An 8,510-nucleotide genomic window follows, 5' to 3' on the forward strand; every position below is an offset into this window, starting at 1 on the left:
AGTTCATATGCAAATAAATACCTTTAAATTTATTTATAGATGTTCATTTTTTATTGAATTGCTATGAATGTCGAACGAGCAATTACGACCTAGAATTGACAGAGTTACGACATCCGAAAGTCCCGTACGAACCTTAGGAATAGTATAGATATCATGACATTAGGATTACCAAGATGTGATTACATGTAAGACCATGTGTAGGAAATTGGCATTGTATTGTGATTACGTGTAAGACCATGTCTAGGACATTGGGATCGTTATATGATTTCGTATAAGACCCTGTCTGGGACAGTGGCATCGATATGTGATAACATGTAAGATCATATCTGGGATATGGCATTGTACGAGCTTTATGTGACTTCCGTGTATCCTTCTCGATTTCAAACAGTTTAACAAGAAAAGTCTAGTCGAGAAAGAATGTGTGAATGAGTTAAGTGGCTCAGGTACGTATGAGATTCATGCGAGTATTGAAAAGGGAAGTATTTGATGAATTCAATTATGATATTGAATATGTGTACACTGAGAAAGGTTTCTGAACTTGTATGTGTTTAGCTATGGTTAGCATATTTGAATTGATATGCAAATATTCATATGATGACTTTACTTGTATATGGCTTACTAAGCTTTTAAAGCTTACTTTGTGTGTTCTTTCCCTGTTTTATAGATTATCGAAACAAGCTCAAACTCGAGGATCATCGGGAAACATCATCACACTATAGGTCATCTTGTTGGTACTTTTAAAGCTATGTATATACATGGTATATGGCATGTGTAGGCTAGTGTCATCTTGGCTTGTTTTGAACTTTGAATTTAGCCATGTAAGTTGGCTTGTAAATGGTGTTGTTGATGAAGTTGAATTTGCCCTATGTTATGAGTTAATATGTGATATGTGATGTATTTATGATGACTTATGTTTTGCTAGGCTTGATATGGTCATTTTGATGGGTTGATGGATAAGTATTTAGTAAATTGTTAATGATGTGTTATGGTTTGAGAAATGGTAAGTTTATGTATAAATTAAGATGATGTTTGGATGCCATTTTGGTTTAGTAAATGCTTGATGATTTGGGTTATGTCTAAATTTGGATATTAGTAAAGTAATATGTGGATTTGGCATATTGACTTGGTATGTTTTGGCTATGAATTTGAGTAGTTAAGAGGATGATTTATAAATGGCATAAAATGTGTAAGAAATAGCATTTTTGGTTGTCTATTAATGTATTGAATTGGTACAAATGTTGTGGTTAGGTATGCTTGAGAAAGGGTGAGAAATGTGGCTTCAACCAAGCCTATTTTCACTCCACATAGCCAAACACACGGGCGTGTGGCTTGACCATGTGTGACACATGGCCTTGATACACGACCGTATGACCGCTGGGTAGCCCTTCGAATTAAGTCAGTATACCCTACAAGTTTGGCATGGCCTAGACACACGAACATGTCTATTAGCCGTGTGTGGCACAGGGCTGGCACATGGGCGTGTGGCTGGCCGTCTGACCCAAGTCAGTAACCCCTCTAGATTTCACATAGGTGTGTCCTCGGCCGTGTGGTGCAAGTCAGTATGTATGCCCTGTTTTCACACGACCCATGACCTCACATGGCCTGTTCATACGAGCGTATGACCCTTGAATGCTTGAAAATTTTATGTGTTTCCTAAAGTTTGCTAATGTTATCAGTTTAGTCCTGAACCTCTTAGAAGCATGTTTTAAGGTGTCGTAGAGCCTTATAAGGGACATTGTGATTATATTTTATTATTGTTTATGTAAAAATGAATGATTTATGTTGTGATTGATCGATAATGCCTCGTAACCCTATTTCAGCGATGGATACGGGTTAGGGGTGTTACACTTAAGGTTTGGCACTTGGTGCTGAGGCATGTTACAAGAGGGATACTAGCCTACAGGCTAGGCACTTGGTGCTGAGGCGTGTTACAAGAGGGATGTTAGCCTACGGGTTAGGCACATGGTACCAAGGCATGTTATCGATTGGCTTGGCTTGTGTGAGTGTTTGGCGTGTTCGGATGGATAGTTGTGTACTCATATCCATTTATCATTCATCGGGCATTTCTTCTATTGAAAAATGACTTGTTATTGAATTATGGAAAGATACTTCATAAATTTCTGATAGCATTAGGGTTTGAATGAATGATCATATTCTTGTATGAGTATAGTCACCTATTGTGAACTGTGATTGACAGGAAACATTGATTATTAATTTTATTATTTGAATTGATATTTTTAATTCGCTAAGCTATATCGTTTTAATTTTCGAACTTACTAAGCTTTACAAAATCTTACTCATGTTCTTTGCCTTATTCTTTTCTAGATAACATTTTGTTGAAAATCAAGCGATCGAATGAGCCCGAAGAAATCGCACTATCAAATGATCTTTTGGTAGTTTTTGAGTGTATTTTTTTGCTTATATGGAATGTAATAGGTGAAGTTGTCTACGTTTTGAATAGGTCATGTATATGATAATTGTTAGATGGATGAAATAATGTTTATGTTTTGTAATGGCTAAATGTGATCCTATCAATATATTGTGTGTTTATAGAATTTTTATGTTGTTTGGTTATTTAGTATAAACCTTATTTAGGTGTTAAGTTATGGTATATTTGAATGTAAATGGATGAGAAGAGAAAAAGGATGATTTGACTTGAATCTAAGGTAGTTTTTGAACTTAAAAGCATCCAATTGATATATGCTTATAACTTCATATCATAGTCTAAATATTGGATTGTTTAAGTATTTAAATGGTGGTGTCAATGATGGCACATTGGTTAGGCACATAGGTTGATTGTTTTGGGATGTTTGACTCTGTTTGAATGTGTTTTGAAGGCTTGTAGAATTGTATTTTTGGTGTGTCTTGGAACTTAAAGTAATTCGGTTATAAATGGCTTATTTTAGGGGCAAACTTAGTAACACACGGCGTGGGACACAGGCTGTCACACTACTGTGTGCATCACGCGACCAACCTACATGGTCGTGTGTCCTTATTATTCTAGGTGCAGGTTGCACATGGTTTGGTACATGGCTTGTGACACAGCCGTGTAACCCAAGTCAATGAGTAACACGGGCAAAAAAATGAACTAAGGCATTGTAACACCCCAAACCCGGCCTAGATGTTATGACCGAATCTGGCGTGTCACATTGAAGCGTTAATAGAGAAGTCATGTTTTATCTAAAATCTTTCTTAGTGCTTAAAGAACATTTTCGTTTTACATTAAAGTAAATGGAAGCTGCGCACCAGGTAGGATTCAAGAAAAGAGGAGGCGAGTCAATTAGACTGCTTAAGTACCTAGCTCTTCCATGATCCAATCCTAGACATGCACACATCCATTGCCACACTTTAAGCTTATTACTTGTCCACGAACAACAAATTAAGTCTATTTAAAATATTTATTTCCTTTGAAAACATTTACGTTGCAGAAGCTTTGCTCGGTTATCGTGATATTTTGAAAATAAGTAACTTTTATAAAACGCTCCCTAGAGCTAACCAATTTAAAAACCCAAAATAAAAACAATAGAGCGGCCTTATTACAACTTTAACCAAAATAGAAATAATCAAAAATAAATGCGAAATTTAAAAGGAAGCTAATTGAAACTTATTAAAAAAAAAACAAGAAATTTAATCTTCGTGGCCACTCTGAATCCCGCCCAGCTCCAAGTCTACCAACTAGGGCTCACCTGCAAGGATGGAAGAGAAAGGGGGTGAGTTTGGAAAACTCAATGTGTATGGAAAACCCATCCAAAGCCCAAGTCAGCTCAAGCCCATTAGGCCTAAGCCCTATTCAGATAATAGTGGGTACTAGGCCGAAGCCCTTTTCGAAATACAGTAAACTGGGCCTTAGCCCATTTCCCGATAACAGTATGGCCCATAGGCCCATTCCAGAACAGAACAGACATATTCGTGTATGCAAGCCCAACCCAGCCTATAACCAGCCGCTACACTCCACCCGTACTAGCCCTACACTCCATGTGGGGAATAGCTCAACCCACCCAGCCCTACACTCCACAGTTGCAGCATAGCTACTCAGATATCAATAAGTTGAGGCAAAGCCTCCAGTACGTGGTCAAGCCACTTTCAGTACTTCCTCCATCAATAACCCAGTCCCATGCATCAGATAATAATAACATGGCATGCAGTAAATCGTAACAGTCAAGCATGCATTCAGGTCAACCTTAACTCTAGGGGTATATCAGTAATTTTGCTTCTAGGGGTAAATTTGTAAATTTTCCACCTATAAAGGTATTTCAGTAATTTTATCAGTTTTAAGGGTTCTCACGAATGTTACTGTCCTTACTAGCCCATTTGACATCGCAATAATTTATTTGTCTCAATTTCACAATTTTAGCCATTGGGCCCTAAAACCCCTAATGGGCCCTACAGTGCCCATTAGCCATTTAAGCCCATTTAACCCAAGTTTATGACCAGTTTACCGGTTTAAGTAGTTTCAATTCTACAGTCTAACAGAACATACTTATTGCCTATTTTTTTATATTATATACTTTTATTATTATTTTTTATTTATTAACCCGTGTGGGCCCGTGAGCCCATTGGGCTCAGTTTTAGCCTATTGAGGCCCAATTAATGAAGTGCATGAAATTTCACACACGACTAACTTACCACTTTGCGATTTCAGATCTAATGATTTCTAAACATCTTGTGAGCACTCGCACAGTCACAAGCCCACGAAATGCTGGAATTTCAGCATGTCGACTTTTGCCGAATTGAACTATGAGAGGGTGTTCGATACACACCTATTTCGTGACGACTGCTACTAAGATCCCTTACGATGTCCTACAATTGATTACCACAATTCTTAGATTGCAACCCACAATAACCAATCCCAATATTCAGCAACCCATATTCGAACCATGCCCCTAAAGCCTTTAGAATCTTACTTTTTTGCTAAAAACCGATGACTAGGTCCAAGTCTAGTTGCTCCAAAGATCCAAGCCTTTGATCAAACCTCTAGAAGACACTAATCACCAAAATAAATCATCGGTTAAAGACCCTTAAATCCCTATACCCAAATCGACAGCCTCCCTAGCTTTTAGGGACTTCGGCTTTCCTAAATTGTAAAATAAGACTAGATCTGAGGTGATGAGCACTTACCACTTATTCCTCTTTGATTTCTACACAGATCTGATGCAGATCTATCCTCTAAACGATAGTAGAACTCGAATCCAGGAGATCTGAAATTTCGGCTATAAGTCCCTAAATCTATGGTATTTCGGCTTTTTAAGTGATGAAGAAGATGACGATTTGAGGCTATAACTTTGAAGTAATGTTGCCGACAGATACTAAGGGTTTAGAGAAGATGAAAGTCGATCAAAAAGAACAGAAATAATTGAAGGATTTTGGCTTGGAGAAATCGGCACAAGAAGTGAGTTTTCGGGATTTCAGCTTTTATGACAATTGGCTATGGAGGTTTTGTGGAGGATGGGATTGACAGAGGAGGTGAGTAAGGTGATCAGAAGGTTTTGGCTAGAAGAAAAAGAAAAACGGAAGAAAGAAAATGGAGGAAAAAGAGAGGAAGAAGAAATCGGCACCAAGGAGAAGGAATTTGCGTTTTCGGCTTTTGTGAGAACTCAGAAAGGATGAATGACAGTGAAAGCTTTCAGGTGGCTAACCCTAATTCTCCAAAACAAAAGAAAAGAACCTAACCCTAATATAAACTAAAACAATCGGCCCAACCTCCTTAAGGCCCTTGCCGAAATTCACTTAAGTGATCACATGCCCGACACATGCCTAAAAAAAAGTAACTATATGCCTACCTTTCAACTTGAACCCTGGACCTTTAATTCCTTCCCAGACACCTTTTTTTTTAGGAACTTAGTGGCGCCATCTTGCCACTTTACCAAGGCTTTATTTGTGTCCTATTTTACCACCTCAACGTTAAAAGCCCATATCGCCAGAACCCTCTCTCCCAAAATTTAAAATTCAGGAATTTTCTCGAATTAAATTTACACTTGGGCATTTTTTCCCACACCATAAACCCTTCGTAATTTATTTAATTACTAAACTAAACATAAAAAATAATAATAACATCCAAATTATTCGGGCCATTTTTCACCCGAACCCAGACTCAAGGCCTAATACTTCCAGGCCCAAAAATCGAGGCTTTACAGGCATGGCCGTGTGTCCTATATTTCAAATGTCCACACGGCCTGGCCACACCGCCGTGTGACCCTTTGAAATTTTTTGAATTTTCTTTGAACTTTCTGATATATTTCGAATTGGACCGTGACTGTTTCTAAACTATTTTTAAGGTACCGTAGACTCGATTTAAGGCCCACAAGTGTAATTTTACATTGATTGACATGTATAGTTGAATAGTATTATTTAATTTGTAAACTTGATTATGTTTGAAGTTAAATGTTCTAAATTGTATTGTAATACTCTATAGCCTTAATCTGAGGATGGAGACGAGTTAGGGGTGTTACATCATTGGTATTTCTTTTCTGAATATTCTGTGCAAATGATTATTTCATTCATTTAGGTTTAATTCATGTTTGTACTTGTAAATGTATGACCAAGATTTCTAGGTAATTGAATTAACTATTTAATCTGGGAAGAGGTAATAGTTAATAGATGTAAGACCTAAATGGTGCAATTTATGTCAATTTCGGAAGATAATTGGTGTAAGTATAAACTATGAAAATACCCATGAGGGTGATTTATAAGATAGTTTTTTGACATACGGATATGCTAATTAACTTTGGAACAAAATAGGACTTTGAGAGGAACCTATGCCTTAATTAAATGGGTTTAATGAATTTTCATTTTACCATGAACCTTTTGTGATATTCTTTTTATGACTACTAATGAATTGTTGTTAAAGTGAAATATTTTATTTTAGTTTATTCATGTTGTATTATATTATAACTTTTCGTGATATTCTTTCATGATATTGCCATGAACCAAATTAACTAAAATTAACTTTAAAAATAATTCAATCAACAGTCCCTGTGGAGGCAATACTCTTTTGCTCACTACTTATTACTTGTACGAATGTGTACAGTTGCACATAATTAGGCGATAAAAGGATTTTGGTGTTGTTTTCAAGGGTTGTATTTGTCATTATCTGTGAAGATATTTAGTTTTCAATTTGGTTTATTTTTATTTTTACTATTTTTATTTTAACTTATTTATTTTTGTGATTTTTCAAGGTTTATAAACATAGACCGAATTATCAATATTTTGCCAGATGACCGAGAAATTGAATGTACTTTTGGGCAAAGAAGAATGGAGAGTTTAGCCTAAAGACAAGTCAAAGAGATGAATCAAAATCCAAGAGAAGACGCATCCTATAATAATCGAAATTTGATCATTATTGCTGATGATAGAGATCGAGCGATTAGGTAGTATGTTTGCCTTTGTTTAGTGAAATCAATCTAGAGATTGTAAGACTCGAGATTGAGTCCCCTCATTTTGAGTTAAAGCTAGTGGTGTTCCAGATGTTGCAAACAATGGGACTGTTCAGTGGGATGCCAGGTGAAGATCCCCATTTGCACCTTTACATATTTATGGAAGTAAGTTACTCTTTCAAGTTACCAGGATTATCTGAAGATGCCTTAAGATTGAAGTTTTTCCCATATTTGTTGTGAGATCATGCATGAGCATGGTTGAATTCCTTAACACCCGTTCTGTTTCCACATGGCAAGAATTGACAAAACGTTTTCTACTGAAGTACTTTCCACGAAGAAAGAATGCTAAGGTCGAAAATGAAATTGTTTTGTTTCAGCAATTCGATGATGAGTCCTTGTATGAGGCATGGGAACAATTTAAAAAGTTATTACGAAAGTTCCCTCATCATTGTATTCCACATTTCATTCAACTGGAGACCTGTTATAATGGTCTTAGTGTTCACACAAGAATGGTAGTAGACATTTCAACTAATGAAGCTCTTCTTTGATAGTCATACAATGAACTATATAAGATTCTTGGAAGGATTTCAAGTAATAAGTACCAGTGGCCTACTTATCTAGCAGCCATATGAAGAAAAGTGGCAAGAATTCTTGAAGTTGACACTATTACATCTTTAGAAGCTTAGGTATCTACTATGACTTCTATTCTGAAGAATATTTATGTTAACGGGTTGCAACACTAAATGACATGTTAGCAATCAAGTCAGTTTGAGAACATTGCATGTGCTTACTATGGTGATGGTCACGCATTTAGAGAACATCCATCCAATCCTGAATCTATTTACTATGTGGGAAACCAACATCAAAATAGGAATGCCCTTTGTCCACAATCGAATCACTGTAATCTTTCATGGAGAAATCATCCTAATTTCTCATGTGTTAATCAATTTATTGGTCTAAGTAATTCCTCTATGTATTCTCGTTCAAATCATATTTCAGGTTTTTCTCAATAGATGTAGAAACCTTAGCCAGTCAAGTCTTCAAATAGTTTTGAGAACTACTAAAAGCATATATGGCTAACAGAGATGAGAGTCTAAGTAATTTAGAGAACCATTTAGCTAATGAGCTAAGAAACAT

General features: G+C 36.4%; 1 non-coding gene across 1 annotated transcript; it reads right to left on the reverse strand.

The window, feature by feature from the left end:
* Positions 1–7,720: 7,720 nt before the first annotated feature.
* Positions 7,721–7,827, reverse strand: LOC121206646 (small nucleolar RNA R71). Its single transcript, XR_005901731.1, has one exon. It is a non-coding gene; the product is annotated as a small nucleolar RNA R71 (small nucleolar RNA).
* Between the last annotated feature and the right edge of the window lie 683 nt (positions 7,828–8,510).

Source organism: Gossypium hirsutum, chromosome A01, assembly GCF_007990345.1.
Source record: "Gossypium hirsutum isolate 1008001.06 chromosome A01, Gossypium_hirsutum_v2.1, whole genome shotgun sequence".
NCBI classification, from domain to species: Eukaryota; Viridiplantae; Streptophyta; class Magnoliopsida; order Malvales; family Malvaceae; genus Gossypium; species Gossypium hirsutum.